Raw genomic sequence first — 26,597 nt, 5'->3', positions numbered from 1 at the left:
ATATCTAATTCTAATACTATTAGTCAGACCTATTTGAATGCTTAGAATTGATTCAAGAAGCTAGGATTGGGTTTTTTTTGGGGGGGGGGGTATGGACCCTTTTCAAGTGTGCATTATGACATGTTCCATAAGAGAACATACCCCAAAGAGTTCAGCTTCGTGAAAGCTTTTGTGCATTCCTAAGCTGTCCATCAAGACTCTGAAGACAGCTCTAGCGGCTTGGCAATGGCAGTGATGTGTGTGGAAATGTATTACTTCATTTTGTTACCTGCATAGAAAACATGATGTATTGATTCATTCTAAATTGTTTTGGGTCCAAGGTGTTTGGAGCTTGTAAAAGTTATGAATTAAGGTCCCTAAAATATAAGCGCTTAATATGAAAGAAATTCTCAGACAATGTAGGGACTATTAGACGGGAACAATAAATCTTGTCAAGCCCAAGGTATTTCCATGGCTGTAAAAAATGAAGGTCACATGATAGCGCTGTTCAGTGAAAGATGTAAGACATTCACAAAGATTGATTAGGGTGTGAATTTTACACCAATATCGTTTTGAGAATCTTATGTACTTATGGAGCTTCCAGCCCTAACTCCATTTTGTCTTTAATGACACTAAATTACTTTGGTGCCATTTGATAATTACATTAATCTCTTCCTTTCTAAGACTGTTTCCAATTAGATGAATTCTCCATATAGTGTGTGTGTGTGTGTGTGTGTGTGTGTGTATGCACGCGTGCGTGCACGTGTCTGTATGAAAAATGTTTTCTAAACATGAAAGTGCTCCATAGAACACTTACATTGCAATGTTTTGATTTCAGCTGATTTGTGGACTGATTTTGGATTTCCCCGTGTTAGTTCATACATTCTTGGGACATGCTGATCACATATCTAGTGCAATTAAACAAAACATCACAGAAAAATTGAGAGTATAAAGAATTTTTAAAACTGCTTTTGTAGGCAACAAAACTTGGATTAAGTTGGTCAACCAGTATATCCTATTACTCAATTTAATTGATTAATGAAATAAAGTATTATCAGATTAACTGGTTGAAATGAACTAGAAGGCCACACTCATTTATTATTTTGAATCTATTCGGGGTGTGGCATTACCTGTATATTCAATGAAGTGCTTGCTAGGCAAACCCATTGGTTGGCTGGCCATAGAATAATAGAATCATAGAGTTGAAAGGGGCCATGTGGGTTATCCAGTACAACCCCTTGCAGTGCAAGGGGGATTCCTGTCCTAACCTTTAGGCAGAGGGAGGCAGCTGTACAGCTGGGTGTTGCTGCAGCTAGCACAATGCTAGTGCATGGCCGTTTAGTACTGGGGTAGCCAAAGAGATGGCAGACGTTATAGGCTCCAAATCCCATCAACTCCAGCCAGCATTGCCAATGGTCAAGGATGAAGGGAGCTGTAGTCAGGGCCAGCCTGAAACATTTTGCCAGCAGAGGCGAACCACAAAATGATGCCCTCTCCCCGCCAGGGAAGAAAGGGTGAGTGAAGATCTACAATAGGATCTGCTGCCCCTGTGCATCCTGTCTCCTGAGGTGGTCACCTCACCTTGTGTCATGAGTGGACTGGCCTTAGTTGTGGTCCAATAATATTTGGAGGGCCCCACTAAACCTTTGGTTTAGTGGACAATTGCTCCTGCTGACATCAACAGCCCGTATGTCTGACATCACAAATATGAATTTGCCAGATTCTGGCTGGAGCAACCACAATCTCAGCTCAACCAATTATCCACCTAAAGCTTTTCTTTAGTCAGCTTAATACAGTAATAGTTGCTGACTGGAGCCTCGTGGCATCCAAAAGTGAGGGCAGACATTCCCTTTTCACCATTATTGTCATTCAGCTGATGCCAGTGGTTTTGCCTGGCAAAGCTACTGCTGGCTGTTAGTAGAACACAATAATTCAACTTTTTACCTTATGAAACTCTGTAGATATTGATTTTGTCTGGTGAGGAACCATTACTCACCTGCTGCAGAAAACCTCTATGTTTCGGATGTTTTAGTGGTATGTTGCAGCGTCCATCGGGCCTCTGTTGGGACTCACTATTAGGTCCTCTTTACTGAGAGTATGCTCTACAAAAAAATCCAGGCTCATTATCTTTCCAACTCAGGGATTATTTTATGAAAAGAAATGTGATTTTCTTACAAGTTTGTATTGTTATAAGAATTCTTCTGCTAAAGCCAATGCAGATAAAACCCATTATTATTATTATTATTATTATTATTATTATTATTATTATTATTATCCCCACATTGCAGAAAGAGAAAGCAAGGTTATGCTTAAAATTCTACAAGGCAGGCTTAGGCAGTATGTGGACCGAGAACTCCCAGAAGTGCAAGCTGGATTTCGAAAGGGCAGAGGAACCAGAGACCAAATAGCAAACATGCGCTGGATTATGGAGAAAGCTAGAGAGTTCCAGAAAAACGTCTACTTCTGCTTCATTGACTATGCAAAAGCCTTTGACTGTGTCGACCACAGCAAACTATGGCAAGTTCTTAAAGAAATGGGAGTGCCTGATCACCTCATCTGTCTCCTGAGAAATCTCTATGTGGGACAAGAAGCTACAGTTAGAACTGGATATGGAACAACTGATTGGTTCAAAATTGGGAAAGGAGTACGACAAGGTTGTATATTGTCTCCCTGCTTATTTAACTTATATGCAGAATTCATCATGCGAAAGGCTGGACTAGATGAATCCCAAGCCGGAATTAAGATTGCTGGAAGAAATATCAACAACCTCAGATATGCAGATGACACAACCTTGATGGCAGAAAGCGAGGAGGAATTAAAGAACCTTTTAATGAGGGTGAAAGAGGAGAGCGCAAAATATGGTCTGAAGCTCAACATCAAAAAAACCAAGATCATGGCCACTGGTCCCATCACCTCCTGGCAAATAGAAGGGGAAGAAATGGAGGCAGTGAGAGATTTTACTTTCTTGGGCTCCTTGATCACTGCAGATGGTGACAGCAGTCACGAAATTAAAAGACGCCTGCTTCTTGGGAGAAAAGCAATGACAAACCTAGACAGCATCTTAAAAAGCAGAGACATCACCTTGCCGACAAAGGTCCGTATAGTTAAAGCTATGGTTTTCCCAGTAGTGATGTATGGAAGTGAGAGTTGGACCATAAAGAAGGCTGATCGCCGAAGAATTGATGCTTTTGAATTATGGTGCTGGAGGAGACTCTTGAGAGTCCCATGGACTGCAAGAAGATCAAACCTATCCATTCTTAAGGAAATCAGCCCTGAGTGCTCCCTGGAAGGACGGATCGTGAAGCTGAGGCTCCAATACTTTGGCCACCTCATGAGAAGAGAAGAATCCTTGGAAAAGACCCTGATGTTGGGAAAGATTGAGGGCACTAGGAGAAGGGGACGACAGAGGACAAGATGGTTGGACAGTGTTCTCGAAGCTACGAACATGAGTTTGACCAAGCTGCGGGAGGCAGTGCAAGACAGGAGTGCCTGGCGTGCTGTGGTCCATGGGGTCACGAAGAGTCGGACACGACTAAACGACAAAACAACAACAAATTTCTATGCTACTTTTCATTCAAATGAAGTGGCTTACAAATATAAATAGCAATAGCTCATTGTGGATCACAAATACAGCATAAAACAAAGAATAATTTAGAAATCATCAGTAAAACAAGTGCAATCTATAAAACACTGTTAACAAATCAGCAGCTAGAAAATAAGCTGTACATCACAATAAAAGCAAAAATTATGTTGCATGATAAACAAATCAATACAGCATTTATAATCTGTAAAACAGTATGAATGACATTAACAAAATAGCAAATGAAAGATATACTAAGTGCTGTTAAGTTCACACACACACACACTCCACTCCCTCAGGACTCCTAAGCTTTCATTGTTCAGATAAACAGCAGGTTTACCCACTGAGAACTATAGACTTGAAATGCAAGTTTCTCAAGACTCTACCCAGGCCTCATCACTGTTCAGTCACCAGATCTACCAGAAATAGTAGACATGTTATCTGATGCCACTTATGTTTGTTTTTTTGGAGTATTTACCTTGCCCTTCCACCCCAGAGAAATTCCTGTGGACGCCCATGAATACCAGTCTATACTGCTTTGCTGATAGGATCAAAACCATAACTAAGGTGGGTCTGTAGAATAATTACAGCCCGAAGACTCCACCAGTGTTTGTTCATCTTAAATAATAACATTCCAGATCACTTTGTGTAAGCCAGTCTGTTAGCTTGAATCACTTCCCTGGTGAGAGCATCAAAAAGCTGAGAGATACATGAACGTAGTAGTGTTTTGGGGAACCTATGACTTTTTCACCTAGGGCAGAGCCTTCTGAATGCCCCACCCACCTAACAGCAGCAGTAAGGAAAATGCTCTTTTAGGGACAGAGATGCTTGAGATGTGTAAATGCACTTATGGATCTTCACCCTTCCTAAAAGCAGCTGTGGGGAGCTCTGATTCAGATCACTCCTGCAAGGTGCTATTAGCTATACAGGGGAAAGCATGCAGGCTAACCTTCCACTGCAGAAGAAGAAGAAAATGGAGGTGCTTTTGTGATTCTCTGATGTCACATCTAGTTTGGCCCTTAATGGAGAATGAAAGGCAGCTGTGCGTCCAGCAGACTAATCCTCTCGCTCTTCCCAGTGCCATGTTTGAAGATGCTGAGCACTGACTGCCAAAGTGGCCTGTGCTGCAGATCTCCAAACAGCTACAGCTGCTCCCTTGAAGGCTGACGGACAGCTGGAAAAGAACTTGAGCGCTCACAAGAAAGAAAAGCGAGAACGGAGAACACTGGGGGCAAGGAAAACAGATGAGAGGGGAAGAACACACCTAGTATCCGCCCACATGCATAACATCTTAATAGCCACATTTCCAAAGACACCTTGTTTGGCATCTTGCTAGCAAGCAGTTAACTATTTACTGCTTTGTACCTTTTAGAATTTATGTAAATATAGATAGAGTCAACCAACACAGTCCTTCTATAGCAGCAAGTAAAGTCTCTTGGTAGATATGTGAAAACTGGACTATTAATAAAATTATCAGGCATTTTAGCACCGAGAATAAAACCAAGCCGCATTCAGCAATTGATTGACACATCTGCTGCCGTTCCGCTACCTGTACAGTTAATATTAGATTCATTACCGTCAGCCTCTGGAAAAACCTGAAGCTAGACAGAGCATGCCTGTTGATTTCTAACAATAACAGAGATTTTAATAGATTATCTCCAGAAATAATGGGGAGTATTTTTTGTGTGCAGGAAAACAAAATCTTTGTTGTTTCTTCAGGGAAAAATTGCTTGCAGCAGCAACTTATTTTCCTGAATCATTCTCATTATCAAATGTTATTTATACTTTTTGCCTTGCTGTGTGAGCTCATGATAGGACTATTTATATCGACCACATTTACTTTTATTCAAATTGATTGCACAGCCTTTTTCACTGTCTCACTTTCTTTTATTATAATAGAATATCTGCAAATCAATGGGAAGCTGTTAAATTAAAATGCTGTACCCCTAGAGGACATTTAGAGACCCAAGAAAATATTGCATTCAAAGGAAAATATTAGTCTTTGCTGTATTGCTAACGCTTGCAATCTTTAGTCTTCTGTTGGAGAGACAGCTTGAATAGTACCACTTGCTTCTGGAAATAAAAGCCACACGATGACATTAAACATCACAGAAAGCCTGGGTTTTCTCATTTTCAAAACTCTATTTTTGCATGTTTGAACTCCTGGCAAATATAATATTAATTATAATATTAATCCACAAAAATGTGGGAGTTAATTGACATCGATGATTTTGAATGACAAACTAGGTATTGATGACAAACTGGGTTGGTTGTTATAGTTTAGGCCTCTGCAGAATATAATGAACAAATCTGAAAGAAGTCCATTAGCTATGAATGGTGCCTTGCCAGAGATTCATTGAACTCTCTGGTTTTACTGCTTGACAAAAATGAGCAAAGGGAGTGGAGCAACTGGTAAAACAACATTGCCACAACCTAGTTAAGGCTGTAACCCTGTGCACACTTACTTGAAAGCCAGCTGGTTGAGTCCAATAGGACTTACTTTAGAATGGCCATAGGTAAAGGTAAAGGGTAAAGGGACCCCTGACCATTAGGTCCAGTTGTGACCGACTCTGGGGTTGCGCGCTCATCTCGCATTATTGGCCGAGGGAGCCGGCGTATAGCTTCCCGGTCATGTGGCCAGCATGGCAAAGCCGCTTCTGGCAAACCAGAGCAGCACGTGGAAACGCCGTTTTCCTTCCCGCTGTAGCGGTACCTATTTATCTACTTGCACTTTGACGTGCTTTCGAACTGCTATGTTGGCAGGAAGAATGGCCATAGAATCATAGAATTGTTAGAGTTGCCTGAGGATCATCAAATCCAGCCCCCTGAAATGCAGGAATCTGCAGCTGTCCCTTACGGGGATTGAACCTGCAACCGTGTCATTATCAGCACCATGCTCTAACCAACTGAGCTATTGGTGGCTATGTATAGGATTGTGCTCTAACATGAATTGGTTGGATTTAAGGAAATTCAGCCCTGTTGCAGGTGGTGGTGATTCATCCACCCAAACATTGTAATATGAATGGCTTATGTTGTAATGGGTGGAATGGCTCTCACCTAGAGGATTCCAAAAGCTCACAATTGTTCCAAGAAATCCAAACAGTTACGGCACACCAAGAGCTATCTTGGACTTGGTTTTGTATATGGTTTGACACAGGGGAAGCCAGCTGATGTATTCTTGGCAGGAGCACCTTATTCTGTATATTAGAAAAGTATTTTGCCACACTCAGGAGTGGCTGGTGGGAAACTGCTGCAGTATTCACCTTGCCTTCTGGCAGAGATTCCAATGGAAGTAACTGGGTGAGGTGGCAGGCAGGTGTGTGCTTTGAAGATGCACCAATGAGCTCAATCTATTGCTTCCGCTAATGCAGGCATAGGCAACCTTGGCTCTCCAGATGTTTTGGAACTACAACTCCCAAGATCCCTGACCACTGGCCCTGTTAGCTAGGGATCATGGGAGTTGTAGTTCCAAAACATCTGGCGAGCCAAGGTTGCCTATGCCTGCGCTAATGCATCCACACAGTGGCAACCACCTCCCGTCTCTCTTCTGGTAAGCTGATAGTAATCATAAATTAAACCAGTGCACTCTAAATGGATGGACTTCTCCATGACAGAGCATGTGTTCTCAGGTTTAGCTGTGCCGTGTCATGCAAAATTGGTGTAAATTAATCAAAAGAAAGAAAGGGTGAAGGACAATTTCAGAATGCACTTTCAACTTTTCACCACCCGCTCCTTGATTTAAATCTGATGGATCTGATGGAATATTTTGCAGGCTGAATGTGCTGCACAGACCACTGGTTAGCTTATCCCTTCTTTGACAGAAAAAAACTCTCGTTGACTTCAGGTTAAAGCATTAGCTGGGAACAGAATGTTAATTAAAAACGTTGTATAATTCTAATTGGCAATAAAAGTCATAAGTCTCACGAGTCTTAGATCTGAGACAAACTACGTCTGCTAGGAGACACTGGTGGTTTGAGAAGATACGTCATAGGAAATGTTGAAACGTCTTGGGGGAAAGAACAGTAACCAATACCACATGAGCCGAATGTTGTTGAGGGGGATAAACGACGTGGGTCCCTGCATTCTCAGGAGCCCTTATATATTATGTTCGTAGTAATCATTCCATTTCCTTAATTTTGTTACTAAACATTTGGCTCATCTATAGCTTTTTTTTTAAAAAAAGACAAAATTTCTTCTTTTAAATGTTTTTACGGGTAGCCTTGATGCGATGGAAAAGAGAATTGACACATGAAAAAGTACATGGAGAGAGTTTTGGACTCTATAGCATTCTTGTTCCTCTAGATGACTTTGAGGTAATCGCTGCCCCTCTCAAACCTAAATCACTTCACAGAATAGATAGGCTAAGCATATGTTTATTTCACAATTCTTGCTGAGTTCCTTGGAGGAAGGTTGGGACACCATAGGTAAATCTAGAACTGAGGTGATATGTCTGGGAATACATTTAAATTACTGAGATATCCCTTCTTGTCACCCCTCTAGAAAACGAATTCCGCTTTGGAGAATTATCTCCAAGTACAGTATTCTCCACTATTTGTGTGAGCATGTGGTGAATCTGGAATAATGCTAGCTCTTGGGTGTTGTGGAGTATGCAAAATGGTGACCTGGTTGCTACCATAGTTGCTGCTGCTGCTGCTACTTGCAACAAAACCAACAAACATTAGAAAGTCATAAATAAACTGTACTGTTGCCACTGTTAATGGTGAGCCCCACTTCTGATAAAATGTTGGTGAAGTTCTCATGCCTCTGGAGATATTAAGTTAAATGGTCTCCTCCCACCGCACCCCATATCTTGGCTCACAAATAGGGCAGAGGGTTTTGACAGGCCGCCTGCCCACTGCTCTACACAAACTCCTTTTCGAGTAGGATACAGTGGTGCCTCGCTTAACGAATGCACTGCTTAACGAAATTTCCATTTAATGAAAGGATTTTTCGAGCGGAGGTTGCCTCGCTTTTACGAAAAATTCGCCTAGCGAATCGCGGTTTCCCATAGGAATGCATTGAAATTCAATTAATACGTTCCTATGGGCAAAAAAAAATCAATGCATTCCTATGGGATTCGCTAGACGAATTTTTCGCTATAAGAAAAGACCCATGGAACGAATTAATTTCGTCTAGCGAGGCACCGCTGTACGTTGATTTTGTTCAGCAATCAAACTACTGTGTGTCACTTATCTGTTGTGCTACTGCTATTCCTGAATGTTTTAATGGAAATCCACTCAATTTAGGAAGTGATGACAGAAACAAAGCTAATGTTTCATTGCTGCTACCGCTCGCATCAGAATATGGTAATATAATATATTAATGGATTCCATTAAATTCAGGTATAGAATTGGCATAGAAGAATTGAAAATATGGCAACGTCTTTTGCATGCATATTTAAATAATGATTTATGAAGATTTATGTTGGTTCGGGAGCAAATTGTAAAGCAGCACGTATTATATGGTGTTACGTGTTTCTGTCTGATAAATTTTGTTCATTCACACTGCTTGTTTGGGGAGCAGGAAGTCCTTGGGTGAAAGCCAGTGTTACTCATACCAAGAGAAGACCAAATGAAATCAATAAATGTAAGTAATATAAGTTCATTGATTTTAATGGGTCTACCACCCTTAGAGTGCAAAAAAATGCATCTCAGCATTCTTGAATTGATTTTTAAATGGAATATTAGAAAGCTCGTTGAAGAAAATACAAAATTATACTGGGGAAATTACTCTTTTGGCATTAGCTTTTTTATTAATAAGAGTAATGGATATTCTCAATTGCTCAGTTTCAGGATGTTTGGTTGGTTATGATTCCATTTTAACTGAATTAATTTGGATACCATTAACCAGCTATTGAAAAGTTCACACTGTCCACACCTTGCCTATGGCCCTTGCAAGTATAGCCTAAGAGAGGGCTGGGAACCAAATGGCTTTGAACAAATAATAATCATAATCTCAGCTTCACATATAATCAGTGCTCAGAATGAAACAGTTTGGTTTAATGAAGTTCACTGAATTAGTTCAAAAATCCCTGAACTGCACCTGAAAGTAGTCCCCATAATTGCCATGTTCATTTTTGATAAAGATAGCAGCAAAGACAAGAGTTAATGCTGTTTCTAGATTACTTTCATATGAAAATTTATTGTTCTTGTTGTTTTCTATGCAAAAAAAAACACAGTTACCCTAATACCCTGCTGATGCAAATGCAAATAAAACCCATTATTAGTATATCCATGTTGCAGCCCAAAGAAATGAGTATTGTGATTGAGAAAGCATGGAGTTCATCAGTCTTGCAAAGTGGTCCAGTACTAACATTGCTGATGTGTGGGGGCAGACTGAGATAAAGTAGTTTTGCAGTATAGTCCAGCAGTTGGCCAGGCCTTTGGTGTGCTGAGAGATTTCTTTTGATGGGAGCAATGCAGTTGGGAGTTGTTAAATTAATTGCAGCAGTGACATGGGGGTGATTAGCTGCTTTCCTAGCCATGAGTGTGTGTGGGTGTGGTGGAAATAGGAGTGAGTCCTTGATGCTTGTCTAAACACTTGAATGCATATAGTCATGTCAAAGTCTCAAATCCTTAGAGAGAGAGAGAGAGAGAGAGAGAGAGAGAGAGAGAGAGAGAGAGAGAGAGATGGTCATTTGGCTGTGGCTGATAACATTGCTGTAGTTATAATGAGGTATAAATAAGAAATAACCACAACAAATGCCCTTAGATTACACTGCTTGCTTTTAAACAATTTAGTCTTGAATTCATTCGGCTGTCTGAACCTTGGTTCCTGTAAATCTTAAATCTCTTGATTCCAGCACCACTATCTGAAATACCATGTCTGATTTTGCACCGAATATAGTATTGTCAGCCTAAGATTGGTCGATGAAAGCCCTACAATAACATAATTGGTTTACAACTCATGAAACCTGAGCAACCCCCTCCCCAGTTTAGCCTTGGCATCGGCTTTTGCGATTTTAACAGCTTATGCGACTAGCAGAAACACAAAAGGTGAAGCCTTTTCTGGTATGGAAATACAACTATTGGAAAGCTTTACCTGCTAACATTATGTGTGTCAGACTTCTTATTGCATGTGTGTGGCCCCTGATTTATGTTTTATTTCTACCCCACTTGCAAAAGAACATGGAAATTTGCACATGACACAAACATATAAAATGTTATGCATTTTTTGGGCCACGAAAATCCTGTAGAGAATGCTGATGATCAATTTATTTGTTTTTGTATGCTGAACTGGTTGAAAGACAGAAGATTATGCTACAATCAAATACTCCTGTTTTCAAAAGCCTTGAATTGCTGGAAACGTGTTGCACAATTTCCTTATGAGAGTTGTTTTTCCTCACATTTTCTGATATTTCCCAACTAATTATACTATGGGGAGTCTACCAATTGTCATTCCCAAAAGAATGATCCTTACGTAGATGGACTTAATTTCTTGGTATTTCTCCCCCCCCCAATAATGTTTTTAATTTGATTTCCAAAAGTGTAAACATACAACAAAAAACAATTCAAAATCCAAATATTGAGCTTACTCTGAATCTTCTGACTCCCCCCCCCCAATCCCTTCCATGGGTCCTAATGATAATATTTACAACTGCATATCAATACTTATCTGAATTTTTATCTTTTTAAATTATCCATACTTTCTGTTACTTTACAGGTGTGCTTAAAATCCCACCGATGTTTTAACCTGCTTGCAGTGTTCTCATAAATAAATTATAAACTTTCCCCATTCTTTTTTAAAGGTCTTGTCTTCTTAATTTCTCAGCTTCCCAGTTAATTTTGCCTTGCTGAATTTCTTGGTGTTTCTAATAATCATTGCAGAACTCTGCAAAACCGGGTTTCTAAACCACATGGGGAGTCTTCACGGGTAGAGGATGTTCCGCATTTCAGATATCACCCTCCAAGTCTGGGAGAGCGACAGGCATGGTGAAATGGCAATGGAGCTTGGCACACTTCTCCCCACTTGTGTGTAATGTTTGCACAAGAGCATGCCTGAAAAGGTATTTAATCAGCTTAGAATCAGTTAGAAGATACTGCTTATTTTTAAATGCAGTCTGTTATTTATCTCATTTGAGTAGAGAAGGCTTCCTACTTCAGACTTCACCTTCCAACTCATGAAGAATGGCACCCATAGCAATGCAGAGAGGTGGAGCTCAGTGTGCTTATCCCACCAATGCAGTCTTTACATGAAATCAGAACACCTGAATATAGTCTCTAAGGAAGACTGTGAGTAGCATAGAGGCAGAATCCCGTTAGCTGGTGTGCACCTGGCATGGGACTCCAACACAGACTCAGACCAAGTCGAGATGATCAAAATCCAAAGCCCCCCTATTTTTATGTTGTATTCAATTGTAGACATCCACAATCAAACGGCAGTAAAAGTGTATATGCAGTGTCTGCAAGGATGCTTAGGATTTCACAGGAAAGGGAAGAGAGGCCTAGAATCCAGGTGTGGAGTCCCTTTTCCAGAACTAGACAACTTTAGCACCTCTGCTTCCTCTTGCGTACTAAGCTGAAGTACATGTATGCTTCACTCCTTTCTACTGAATGGAGGAAAAAAACCCTGAAGGGTGAGAGATCTGGGGCTTTGGGGTTCATTGCAGCGACATTGGATGGCAGCAGTCCTCATGAATGTCCACAACCATTTTAAGTTGCCCTACTGTGCTGCTCCTCAGGGTGGGTGAGAAGGTAGAGTTAGGAACTTGACTGCTCAGAGAAAGAACAGATTAAGGCACTGGCAAATCTGGGGTGTCTTATTCTCCCCCCCCCATATAAAGAGTTTGAGCAACTTTTAGCCACCTTTGTATTGGTCCTTATATTGGTTGCCAACTTGAACGGAGCCTTGCTATTTTTCCAGGGCGATTTCCTGCCTAGGAAATGACTTGGAATTGATTTTTCTTTTTCTTTTTATCTTGATACGCTCCGACTCTGAAGTAATATAAAATCTTTGTCTAATAAATGTGTAGCAAGGCTTTTGTGAGCCATCAGAGTGCCGTGACATTCTAGTGTATTGATTTTTGCACAGCCGAAGTATGGCGGAGTTTGGGGTAATGGGACAGCGGAGAATTGGGATCGAATCTGAATTGTGCACCAGGACTAGCAACTGGCTTTGCCGTGACAGGATGGCGGGCATTTCAAAGCAACTGTGGTAACTGTATTCTCTTGTGATCTTCTGCATAAGCTTGAGAGGACTAGATGAAATTCTGTATTACACTTCTTGATACAGGTCCACACCAAACCCTTTTGTAGCCCTAAGGGAGAATTAATTTTTCTGTCCTACTGCATTTTCTCGCATGCTAACAGAGATGTATGGGACCAATTGTGAACAGTCCTCAAAGCCTTCATTAATTTCAGCCTCCACTTTCCCACTTGAAGTATGTTATCTTGCATGGAGTGAGGGAAAAGGGGCTGCATTCAGTTCCTGCTTGTGGACTTACCATAGGAATCTGATTGGCCACTGTAAGAACAGGATGATGGACTAGATAGGTCATTAAAAGGTAAAGGTAAAGGACCCCTGACAGTTAAATCCAGTCACAAACGATTTGGGTTGCGGTGCTCATCTCGCTTTACTGGCTGAGGGAGCTGATGCTTGTCCACAGACAGTTAAGACACTTATTCCAGGTCATGTGGGCAGCGCACAGAAACGACGTTTAACCTTCCCAGTGGAGTGGTACCTACTCATCTACTTGCACTTTGATGTGCTTTCGAACTGCTAGGTTGGCAGGAGCTGGGACCGAGCAATGGGAGCTTACCCCTTTGTGGGGATTCGAACCGCCGACCTTCTTATCGGCAAGCCCTAGGCTCAGTGGTTTAGACCACAGTGCCACCTGCGTCCCAAGATCAGCCATTGGCTTAATCCAATTGGCTGTTCTTATGTTTGTGTGTGTGCATGAAAAAATTGGGAGACGATTGGTCACCATTTGTTCCATCTACTTTTTTTTCAGCTGAACCAGTCTTACTGAGTTTCACAGTTTCCCACACAAAATAAAATCTTGATTATATGATTATTATGTGAGCAGTGGGGGGACCCGTTGGATCTCAGCCAAACTATATCTTTGCAAACTAATCATAGGTGTTGAGGATTTATGGACGTGAACCAATCTGTCTTTGTCAGCTTTCAATTTATTGTAGTATGTTCCTGACATTTTGCATGCTTGGATGCTACCCTGACCTACAAATGAAAAAGAAAGAAAGAAATGCTTTCTATAATATAGGGTTTTCCTCACTGTTTTCTAACAGCATAAGTATTTTGCTTAAGCAGATTTGCTAGGAAATGACAGTTTTGAAAAATTGGACACAGTGGTTGCTGGAAGCATTTCAGTTCCAGGCAATCTAAATAGTGCAGAGGGGATGAAATATCACTGTGTTTTAAAGATGACAGTTTTGTCAAAGATTCTTTTTCACTCTTTGGCTTAAAACAAATTGAGTGAATCAAGTACATCTATTTAAACCATGTGTGCACTCATCGAGGAAAGCACCACCTTCCATAAGCCTTTCTGCTCAGCGCCCCAGTGATGAAGCCGACTTAATAATTGTAAGACAGAAGACCAAAGAATATAATTTTCTTTTTCTTTTTTTTGTAATTGCTAGTTCAACACAACCTCAAATCACAACAAGCTTCCGAGGGGCATAGTTATGCCCTGCGTACCTGTGTAGAATATACTAAGTTTAGACTGTGTTTGCACTACAGACTTGTAAATGGAACCTGGAAAAAGAAAATGTTGCAGCCCATCCTTATAGCTAGCCATACTGCTTTCTAGAATGTGATGAGCTGTAAGGTATTCAAGCAGGAAGACACTCCAGTTCTCTGAATGCCCATGCCCCAGGCACCCCACATTCAGCTACTAAGAATGTTTGAAGAAGGGGTACTTGGTTAAAAAACACACCAAACACTCCTTCAAACCTCAAGGGTTGCCCTCTGTTCATATTTCCCTCTTGTTTCTCAGTGTTGCTGTCAGTACTCACCGCCTGTGCTTGCCATTAGAAGAAGTGAAACTAGTTTTACAATCATCCCATCTCCCACAGGGAACCAGAAAGACAGTATAATTTCGTGGATTTCTAACAGAGAGATCTCAACACCCAACACACAATTCCCAGGATCTGAAGGTGGAGTAAACCATGACAGTCTAACTCAAAAGTGGCTCACTACGTGGAAAGGAAGCAGGCAGCTCCACCCCGCCTAGTGAGCTGCTCCTAGATTAATTCAGGGATGCTCAATGGCCCAGCAAGTTGCTGGCAGCAACATATGGAGAGACACAGATTCCCCACCCCTTGTTTAACTGACAGTCTGCAGTGTAGATTGAACACTCAGGACTTTTTGCCCACAGGTTTGTTTCTGACACCATTTGAAAATAGTGGGCATGATTATACAATAGTGCTCATTAGCAGAGGCCAGGCTGTAGTAGTAGTAGTAGTAGTAGTAGTAGTAGTAGTAGTAGTAGTGTAGTAATAGCAGCCCACCCATCTGGCTGGGTTTCCCCAGCCACTCTGGGCAGCTCCCAACAAAATATTAAACAGAATAAAACTTCAAACATTAAAAACCTCCCTAAACTTCCTTCAGATGTCTTAGGTTCACATCAGGGATGGGTAATCTTTTTCAGCCTGAGGACCAGGGGCAGTGGTGGGTGAGTGGGGCCGGAAATAGAAGTGGGAAGAGCAACGGATGCGAATTTTACTTTTTTGTGCTGCACACAAGCTGCTACACATGTTCACACACCCCTCCTATAGGTTCCATCAATGGAAGCAAGAAGCTTCACCAGAGTTCAAAACCACATTCCAGGCAAGCCAAAACACCCAAGGAGGGTTAAAAGAGGACGTGTGATGGATGTGGCTTGGAGGGGAGAGAAAGTCCTGAGGGCCAGATACAGCAGTCTCTAAGACTGCATTTGGCCTCTGAGCCAGGCGTTACCCATTCCTTGTTTGCATGCTGCCTTTCTGCTAGTTTATAATTTTAAAATGCTAAAAGCAAACACACACACACAAAATATAGAATAGCAGAGTCCTCTCAAGTGAGTGTCTATAGTAGCTATTTACATGACCTCACTGGCATGGGATTGTCTTTTGCTTTCCCTTGGGGCACTGACATACAGTATATTTAGGTTGTTTGGGGGAAAGTATGGGAGGGACTGTCAGTTAGTGGTGCATTATCATCCCCAACAAAGTGGCATGCTCTTGACAAATGTTAGGACTTCTCCATAGGTGCACCCACTCAACTTTTGTAGTGGTCCTCACCAATGGTTTGTGACCCAGTTGAACATTCTTAATTGAGAATTGATAACAGTGTGAGATGTGGTGATGATTTGAAAGCTGTGGTCCCACACACAATGACACTTAAATGAAATCAATTGGACTGAGAAACCCTTTTATTTAAATGCCCTAGGACTTGTGCCACTGACTTCAGTAGGGGATGGATTGTGTTCTGTATTGTATCAAGCTCCCTTGTGATTTTGACTCTAAAATAAGCAAGGATCCCGTAACTACATCCATATATTTTCCCTGCCTCAGTGTATTTCAACATTTAAAGAAAATTGACATTTATAGGCATGCAATTAAAGCACTATGCACAGTTTGGCCCGGTGCCATCATTTCAGAGTGAACAATGTCTGTTGAAAACATAGCATTTCTGTAATCATTCTTAGAATTAATTTAAAAGTAATTCAAGGTATCCAAAGTTAAAATAATTAAGACTTCTCTTTTCCTTTCTTTTTTAAATCTCACATTAAGGATCATAAAATCCATTTCCATAAACAAAATGTTTGTAGAGAATAAAAAGGCAATTATTTGCCTGCACATAAAATTCATATGATAATTCAGCAGAGTTTAATTAAACCAGTACATCACGCTATATTTATAAGACAAAGGAATATCAAATAAGTTTTTTTTTCCTCGTTAGGGACCGTTGCATTTCTCTTTGATTAAAGACCTGAAAATGTGTGGAAGAGACTTCAGCATACTTTTCCCTCCAAGGGGAAAAAAAGCCACCACTAAAATTGTACATCTATATTCTTTAAATAATATATTCTGTGTTACTCTTATTCTACAGTCTCCCACAAGTCATTTCCCTTGTCCACCTTAATGGAGTGCGACTGCTCCACTGGATTATATCAAAATAGAAGAAAAATAGGAAATCCTTCATTCATCCAAACCACTGTTTTCCATGTTCTACACATAATAGTCACTGACTTGATTGTATGGTGTACTGCATGAATAGCCAACATGGTGCTCTCAAGATATTGCTTGAATAGAACTCCCATAAGCCCCCACCAGCATGACCAGTAGTGAGGAATTATGGGAAATATCACCCAACCACTTCTGGAGGGCTCAAGTCATGCCCACACCGGGGGGGGGGGGGTAGTTTAATTACAAAGCAATCAAATTTACTTATTGATTGACAGGTGAGTGGCCTTGCCTTTCTTTCAACATGGCCTGCAATTGGCAGGGGAGCTGTCAAAATGGGCTCTCAGCTGGGAAAGGGGCCTTATCCCCGAAGTAGCCTGAGCTAGAGCTGGCATGTGGAGAGAAGGGGAAAGGAAAATATTGCAGTGGGAATTCAAATCTAGAGGGAGACACCTTTTCTTCCTTATGGCCTGTCCAAGCACAGCGGCAAGATTTTTTTTTTTACCAGGTGGATCTCTCTGAAAGTCGGAGTGTAGAAAATGAGCACTCAAAGCTGAGGAGCTGGGCTAAGTCAGTCCTCTTTTATCTCAGCAATACCCTTGTCTGGAATCTCCTGAAGTTCCAGTTTCTCTGTGGTACAAAAACAGGTCCATAGCCAGGAGTGCCAAACACATAATTAAGCCAAGTCTCTGCCAGTGATGCTAATGGCAATTGTACAGATGAAGCTCAGGAACATAGAATTGTGGAGGATACTGGTTGAGCTCAAGGGTTCCTAGAGCAGCTTCACTCTCTGATTAACAAAGGTTTACAAAAGATGAGGGCATGCTCAGGTGATGATTTCCAGGTTCCTTCTTAAAAAAGCAGCAACTGTGGATGGGGTGTGTCTAGGTTAAGTTGCATTCAAAAGTACATCTTATAAAACACCCTCAGAATCGCTCAGAGCTCTCCATACCCAATCAATAGATGATACAGTGTTACTTTCAGATGCAACATCAGAGGATGTTTGGCCATTAACAATTCCAGCAGGTCCCACCCAAGTGAATAGAGCATGATATGAGTGAGATATGCACCCAGCAGAAAAAAAAAAATCCTATGCCCAGTAGGTGGTGGGTAATAGTTTGCAGTGTTTGGAAGCATTAAATGCATCATCCCCCATCTTCTTGCTGCTGCTGCTGCTGCTTCCTAGTGTGTTTTTAAATACATTTACAAATCATTTAGTTCCATGAATAATGCACTTCTCTGAAAAATCACTTCCCTGGCAATCTCCTGTGACCTTGAGTGTGTGCAATGAAGACCTTACATAGCAACAAATTACAGTGGCAGATACAATTCCGGGCTGGTTATAAGTTAGCCACTTAGGCTCCTTGATAAAATAGGTAAGAAAATTGACACAGCACTTCTTTATGCAATTGCATTTCAAAAAACATATACATTTGTGTCACTTTCCATTTGGCAATCTTGGCCTGTAACATCAGCTTTCTTGTTTTCACTTCAGTGGGGGCTAGGTGACGGCTTTGTATAAATCACTGTCATTTTAAGGAAACATTTAGAGTTCCAGATCATAGCAGAAAAGCAGCCAGGAATGCTTTCTGAGCACAGAAAATAGCTACCGGTAGCTAGCATGCTTTTAAAGGGAGCATTGTGGGTGATGCTGGCTGCAATGGCATTTAAGGACATTGCGGCTTACTGTAGACTTCCAGCTTCTCATTAGTATGGAGCAAATGTAGTTGTGCTTGCCTCCAGCACCTCATTTTCCTCTGGGATATGGTGGCAAAGTTTCGTTTCCAAGCAATCCAGAGAATGCTTGCAGCGCAGTCCTCTGTTGGGCTGTGCCTTGAAGACAGTTTGGAAGCTGCAGCTTTGACAGAATGTGGCGTCCCCTAAAGAGACACTGGGAGGAGGTAGCATACGGCTTCAATGTTTGGGCCAGCTGCACTGGCTACCAGCTGACTGGTAGGCCTAGTTCATAGTGTTGGTGCTCACATCAGAGGCCTCTGTCAAGCATGGGGAACGCTTTCCAGAATGAGACCCACAATGCCTTCTGGGCAACATTCTAGGAGCCATGTTGATTGATTGATTGATTGATTGATTGATTGATTGATATATTGCCCTACATCATAAGATCTCTTAGGGTGGTTCACAGAATAAAATGCAGGATAAAAACAAGTAAATAAGTAAAACCAAACAGCAAAGCAATAATCCCCCTTCCCACAGACACATTTAAAAGGCTGTGTAATATTAATCAGGCAAAGGTGTGGTTGAAGAGGAATGTTTCCACCTGGTGCCATATAGGCACAATGTTAAGGTTACCAGACGTCCCTGTTTCCCGGGGACAGTCCCTGGATTTACAAATCAGGCCCATACAAAATTGTCCCTGGACTCATTGAAAAGAAATCTGGTAACCTTACACAAGGTGAACCTCCCTGGGGAGAGCATTCCACAAATGGGGAGCCACTGCAGAAAAGGCTCATTCTTTTGTTGGTGCCCTCCAGATGTCATGAGTATAGCTGTCAAGTTCTCCCCTTTTTTAAAGGAAATTCCCTTATGCTGAATAGGCTTCCTCGCGAGAAAAGGGAAAACTTGACAGCTATGGTCATGAGGCACATGAAAAAGGGCGCCAGATGATAAATGCAGAGTCTGGGACAGTTTATATGGGGAGAGGCGGTCCTTCAAGTATTGCAGTCCTGAGCCATTTAAGGCTTTATAGGTCAACAAACCAGCACTTACAGGTCAAAACCAACCAATTGTGGGTGGGGCCAGAGGGAAAGTGGGTGGCGATATGTAAAGTAGGCTGGTTTCTATGCATGCTCACCACCTGCTGTCCTCAATCTCGGCAACCAGTAGTCATTATCTGAGTTCAATTATACTGTATATATATTCTAGGCAGGCAAAGGCATTCAAGGTGTGTGTGAAACAAAGCCAGTGAGAGGCATAGCCTATAGAGAGGGTGGATGGCTGAGGAGGAGCTTCTAGACTGAGGAGAGCTCTGAAGACAAAACAGAGAGGCTTGGCCGCTGGGCCTGAGGTTCCCCACACCAGCCTAGGTCATCTAACCACTAGTGAAAGTATGAGATACAAATTTCCTTAGATAGAACGATGATTGGTTCTCTTTACCATATGGGATGTTTTCTTCAAAATATACCTCACCATGTGCTGAGATCTTCTAGAGACACCTTGCTGTGTGTTTGTTCTTTCGCTGTGACGTTGAATTGTTGAATCATTGACTTGTGGAGTGGGGAGGGACCCTGAGGACCATCTAGTCCAACCCCCTGCAATGCAGGAATATGTGGCTGTCCCACAAAGGGATCAAACCTGCAACCTTGGTGTTATCAGCACCCACTCAAACCAACTGAGCTATCCATGAACCACAGATGTGTGCCTTCTGACATTTACCTTTCTTTGCCATCTTAACAGTGCAATATTATGCGTGTTTACTCAAAAGTAGGCCCTGTTTAGGACAATGACACTTTCTCTCATATAGGTGCATATAGCATAGCAGCCTTTAAAAAAATGTTCACAAAAGTGACAGCTAATTATCATGATCACTTTTATGCTGATATACTTTTTTTAAAAAAAAAGGTTTTTAATTCCTTCCTTCTGACTTTGATATGTTTTTGCATGCACTCATTTTATACATATGTCACTTTGAGCACTGTAGGTTGGAAAGAAGGCAACTGATGCAGAAGTGTCATTAAATGACACAGAGCTGGCAATAAATGAAACAGAACTAGTTGGGAACATGAGATGTGTGCGCTTTATTACTGTAGTATGTGATCCTAAGCATATTGAGCGTGTAAGAAGTCCCACAAAATTCAGAGCAGCATTAAGAGCTACAGTAGTGTAATATCGGTGAAAGTTGGCAGTTCAAATCCAGTTTCATTGTAAACTCTTTGAATTACCTTAAGGAAGCTGCTTCCTTCATCAACTTTCTCCTCCCACCCAGTAATATGAAAGATAATATGGAAACAATCATTTTAGGCTGCCATACAGAGTGGTTATTGTAAACATGTACTTTATAAACTGAACACTTGAACACTGAGCACTTGAAGCATACCGTATAAATGCTCAGCATTGTGTCTAGCAATGCTATTAAGAACCCGCAGCATAGCAGTCTAAGTTTGTGACCTTGAATCGTAAATAACAGTGTTAAAGTGGGCTGGTTCGTGCATCCTATTTATTCTCCATGTGAAGCTACTCCATGGGAGAAACAGTGCATAAGGTGGCAGAGCAACGTTGATCAGGCCTGGCTCGCTTGTGTGAAACACCACTGGGAAATCTCACCTTTCAAGGATATGGCAAAACAGCTGATACGTTGCTTCCTCAATGCAGCTGCATCTGTTTGTGTTTTTGTTTTTTTCTGAGAATGGGCTTGAGAGGAGGATATTAGAGTGTAGGGACTTTTCTTGCTTATGCATGACTTTATGGACACCCTATATGCAGGATTTTAGAGAGGTTTTTTTGGGGGGGGATAGAGGGGTTTATATATAAATATTTGTTATTGTTTAGTCGTCTTAGTCGTATTTGACTCTCTGTGACCCCATGAACTAGAGCATGCCTTGGAAACTCTCACTTTCTTCTCAAAGCTTCTCCTTTTTTATGTCCATGGAGTTTTCTTGGCAAAATACTGGAGTGGATTGCCAGTTCCTTCTCCAGGTGGATCACATTTAGTCTAAACTCTCGGCTATGACCTGTCCGTCATAGCTCATAGCTTTTTGGAGTTATTCAAGCCCCTTTGCCACAACAAGGCAGTGATCCATGAAGGGGTGTGTGTGTGTGTGTGTGTGTGTGTGTGTAATGAGGGGACATTGCTGGCAAGCCAAATGTCATTTCAGCTGAAGCAACACAAACAACCTCTGCCACTGCCATTTTAGGAGGCCCTTGGGAGAACTGACTTGGCATTATATGGTGTCAAGGGATGACTCTTAAGTATGTCCAGAGAAGATTGGTATGGTGCATGGAAATCTCCCCTCCCCATGGACAATTCCTGACCTCTAGCCACTCTTCTCTTTGAATGCAAAACTGGCGGACTAAAATTTGAGCTGTTGCTGGCATAATCCGAAGCAGTGGAAAAAGCACATCAAAACACAAGCAGCAATCCTGTTTCACAGTGTTCAGAAAATGCCCTTAAAACGTTCGTCATATTATCTGCATTAAGTAATGTGGAAGGTCCGGAGAACATGGATGAGATCATAGCCCTGCTTACCCACACAGGAAGGTAACATTCAATACAGATGCATTCCAGAATTAAAAACAAGCACATAGATTTAGACTTGAGGGAGGAAATGTGGTTCAGAAGATGTCCCACCTTCCACATAGGCCAAGCTGTGAAGCATTCTTAGGTAGACACAAAGGCATTGTTTAGCTGGAAACAAGAGCTCACTGCACCTGTGAAATAACTGTGCTGAATGCCAGGGCATCAGATTTATATATATATATGGAGTTCTGCTATGGCCACCCTAGGGACAGGGGAGGACAGATCCTCTCTCTCCACCCTCACACACCTGTGCGTCAGAGCCCATATGCTTATAGCTCAAGAGTGCCTAACCAACTCACTGACTCATCATTAAAGAAAATCTCTTGTTTGCAAGGTTTATGATCTAACTGCAAAAGTATTTATGGAAATGCATTGCCAAATATCATGTGATATAAAATCTGTTGGAGGCAGGTGGAGCCTGTGGCCCACCAGATGCTGTTTCACTATCCCCTGCCAGCATGGTCAGTGGCCAAGGTTGATGGGATCTGAAGTCCAACAACATCTGGAATGCTACTGGGTCTCCATCCCTGGAATAAATATTCAGTTGTTCCATAGATTATGGTCTTTTCTCTCTTCACAGGAAGGTCAGACTTGCAAGCCTGGATTTGCTATAGTCATTTCCCTCTATTTTAGTAGAATTGGGAAGACACCCTACCGATCTGTTTCCCCTTAGGAATGTGTTCTTTAAGTCTGTTCCCATGTTGAATGCCTGGGCCTAAGAGATCTGCCATTCCTGCAAATATTGATTCGTTTCCTCCCTTTCCTTACTTTTTGCTGACAGCAAGAATTCTAGCACGGTGTAATGCTTTCTCGCACACACACACTTTTATATGCATTGTGTCATCATTCTGCAGTCAAAATTTTGAGCATTTTTAATAACCTGAATGAACAAGAAAGTCAATGGCATAGACATCAATTGCTCATTGACTACATACAAGGGCATCTATCATTACTACATGTGAAGTAATCCTTTGCTTTCCAGCATAGCTTCAGCCTAGATTAATTAACATTCAATCATTATACCACCATTACCTTGCCGCTGATTGTTATGTTAATTAAAGTATTTGCTTTGAAACCTTTATGGCTGGTTCATCCTCACATACATAGCACCTGGTTATTCGGAACTTGATGAGTATATGAATTGACTGTTGAAAAGCACCGGGTCACAGGATGGACTGTCAACAGATTAAATAATGTTTAGTTGATTAAACATATGCATTTTGGTGCATGAAGCATGCTTTCAAGATGGTAGATGAAAACCCAGCTGTTAGCTTGTTCAGAGACTTAGTAAGGGTAGCAGATCAGGCACCAGCGCAGCTTTCCATGAGTTCTGTGCCTGAAGCCTAACACAGGAAAATGCATTTAGTCATTGATTACTGATGTGGTAGAGAAGATTTTTGGCACAACAGCTTCTGTGCAGAAGCAGTCTATATGAACAATAGAATTTTTGAATTTGATCATGCCTTTGAAAGTCCACAAACATTAATTTCTTTTCTGCCAGTGTGAGGAGGGAGTTGTGTACTGTTTTGTATCTTCCTGAGCATTAGAGATATTATTTATGCCAAAATTGAATGGCAATATTTTGTATCTGGTTTTTTTCTTGCCCCTAGAGAATCAAAATTTGTTGATGAGTTTGCTGACAAAAGTTCCTATATGCCATCTGAACTTGTTTATTTTCAAAAGTCATTTATTTTAATCAAAGTTGATTCACATTTATTCATGGCTGTTGGTTCCTGGTTTCAGTTTGGGTCCATCTTTGCCTTATTCATGGGTTTGATTCTTCCTTGGACACTGTCTGCCCTCAATTTAGCATTTAGCTAGTAGATTTATAATAAACTCTTCAAAATTCCCCCCTTTTAATCTCATGCTAAATTATAATTGGATGATTTTCCAACTGAAAATCATGGTTGTAATAAAATCCATCTGTTGCCCGTTAACAAGAAACCCTCTTTCTGGAGGAGTCTAGCTCATTTATTTTATGGCTTTCCAGTTCTCTTGAGAATGTTAAAAAAATATGCACGTTGCACAGGTTTATTGCGTTTGATATAATCAAATGATGCTTAACACCACAAGTGGGCAAACAGATTGATCTATTCTTGTTGCTGAACACATGAACTTATGAAACACCTTCAGGTCTAGTTCTGAAACTCTCCAAAGCTTCAAATCAAGGCAAAGCCCTACTGCTGTCCATTTCCAATACCGTGAGAGGTGGAGGAATTTGCAAAAAGTACCAGCACATTGGCTTAGTCCTAGGGTCAGGACTTTCAAGAGAGTTTGATGTGTATCCATAAGGAGCTGTTGTACCTGCACTGAGTAGGTAGAGGCAGGTGTCTTTATTGAGTCCCTTGATGGCCATTTCCTCCTACGTGACCCAGCTCTGGAGCACCTCTGGGAGTTTACCTTCTAATTCTGGGTAGGCCATAATGCATGGGAGGCCTGCTTTAAAAGCCCTGTGTTGCTAGATGTGAGCTTCAACCCAACCCTGAGCAACTGAGTTGCTCCTGAAGACCTGGGAGTGATGTGGGATGGTCCAGAGCTCTAATGGCAGTTCTCACAAAGCATCGAGGACCCTAGGAGTGGAGCCCTGCACCACTCAAGCAGGATCTCATCCTGGAGAACATTCTCTGGCTGTGCTTCAGGGGCTGTTGATGCCTGAGGTACCCATCTGTGCTAGGGACCACCATTGGATTCTACTCCTATTCCTCTTTAGGGAAAGTTTCATTTGGTCTGACTGTTTTAACTAGAAACTTTAGGAACAGAACCATGGGCCTACATGCAAATCATGGTCTCAGCTGCTGTGCTTCTCCCCTCATTATGCCTCACTCACACAGTAAAGGGCAGATACTCTGTGCACCTGGACATCATTTCACAGAGACGTCATACAAGCAATGTGATGCTTATGTCTAAGCAACCATCCATAGGATCAGGATCTTTTCTCATCAGCTATGGTGCTGTGATCTCAAGCCCATATATGTTTGTGGTATGTTTGGGGTGGGAATTCCTATTCTTGTAGGCACTCTTAATATTTTATTTTCTAGAGGAGACGCACAATCTTGTTTGTGCATTAGTGTGAGTGTGTACTGTGGGGTTGGGATCAGATCTGTCATCCTGCTCCCCGTGCATTCAATTGCTTGCCAGAACAGGACTTGGTAGGCATGGCTCTCTCTCCTCAAGGCTGGGAATTATGGGAAAGCAAAGAAGAAAGACCACCTACACATAAAGTGTTATCTGCATAGGTTCTTCTGTGTGGTCAGTTGAATGCAGGGAAAGGAAGAAAGTAACAGGAATAGGTTCATGCTTGCCATCTCACTCCCCTCCCCCAGGTTTGATAAAACATGTGAAACAGGCTATGATTATATTACCGGATGGGGTGTGTGGGTAGAGCAAATCTCAGATGACTTGATGCAGGGTGTAATTAATGTACAAGGAAGTGAGATTGCAGCAGAATGCCCCGCCCCCTGACTACTCTGCATGCAACAAACCTTGTATGCGTGTGCAAACTGTACATCTGTGCAACCTGTTTTTGCTGTTGTTTGCAAATTCATGGAGACAAATGCAGTAAAATTGAGCCCCCAGTTTCAGAGGTAGCATGCCACTTGGTGCAGCCAAGACCCTCCCACAGAACCCATAGTAGCATCTGGCTGAGTGGCTGTGTTCCACAACTAAAGTAGCACAGTGTGTAGGCTTCCAGATGGCTTTACTCTGAGAACATTGCATTTAGATTAGGGAACAGACACGACTTATTTGAGGACATTTGGACATTTTTCTTGAAGACATTTGGAAATCTTATATTGATGATGCTCTCTCTCTCTCACTCATATACACCCTCACACAGCTTGTTTCTTCTTAGGGATTATTTACACCTTAAATACCTTTTTAACTTCATTCATAGGTCACCTGCAGACTGCCAGTATTTTTCAGGAGGGATTCAAGCACATACCGGGATTTTAGGCATGCACAGTTACAATGAATTCACATTGCCCCAATAGGGGAAAAAGAATTCAGTTGTTGTTGCTGCAGTTAGGAAAGTGACAAGGAAATGCCTCAACGAATGTGGGATGCATGAATGATTAATGGGAAGACATATAAACACCACACAAGCAAATCAGAATGAATTTTCATTGTTGTTTAGCCTCTAAGCAAGCAAATCAGAATGATCAGTATGACAGGGCATCATCTAACCACTGCACAAGTTTTGTGGAAGCAAATCATGATGGATGCTCAATAAACAAGGTTGTCTTCAGAAGCCCATAGTTATTTCCTGAGAACTGCTGCTCTGTGAGGAGGCTGGGAGTGTATCCAACTGAAGATTCCCCACACTTCACCTAGCTACAATTCACAGGATTCTTTGGGGAGGGCATGGCACTTAAGTGGGCATAAAGCCCATCTTAGTGTAGATAAGTGAGCTGCTTTACAGTTTCTCTCGGGATGTGAGTAAATTGTGTGGATATTTTAAGGATTAGAGAACTCGACGGCATGATTGTGGACAACCTGGGAGTTGCAGCCATTTGCACAGAACAAGTGCTAGCAATTAGTGAAATACACATTCGGAAACTCTGTAACAAAACCCAGCCGTGTATTTTGCTTGCAGGAGGCAACCTGTAATGTTCATGTTTTCAAGAGGTTGAACTGTTGTTTTGTATTTTAAGCCACGTGATCAGGC

The 26,597-nt window shown here is 41.6% G+C and overlaps 1 protein-coding gene across 8 annotated transcripts in view; it reads left to right on the top strand.

Annotated features, from left to right (window-relative positions):
• The window catches only part of PCDH7 (protocadherin 7), a 445,679-nt gene that overhangs the window by 39,822 nt on the left and 379,260 nt on the right, over nucleotides 1-26,597 (top strand). The window lies entirely within an intron of this gene.

Source organism: Zootoca vivipara, chromosome 9, assembly GCF_963506605.1.
Source record: "Zootoca vivipara chromosome 9, rZooViv1.1, whole genome shotgun sequence".
NCBI lineage: Eukaryota > Metazoa > Chordata > Lepidosauria > Squamata > Lacertidae > Zootoca > Zootoca vivipara.
The sequence above is the reverse complement of the archived record's forward strand: the minus strand, read 5'-3'. Positions and strand labels throughout refer to the sequence as shown.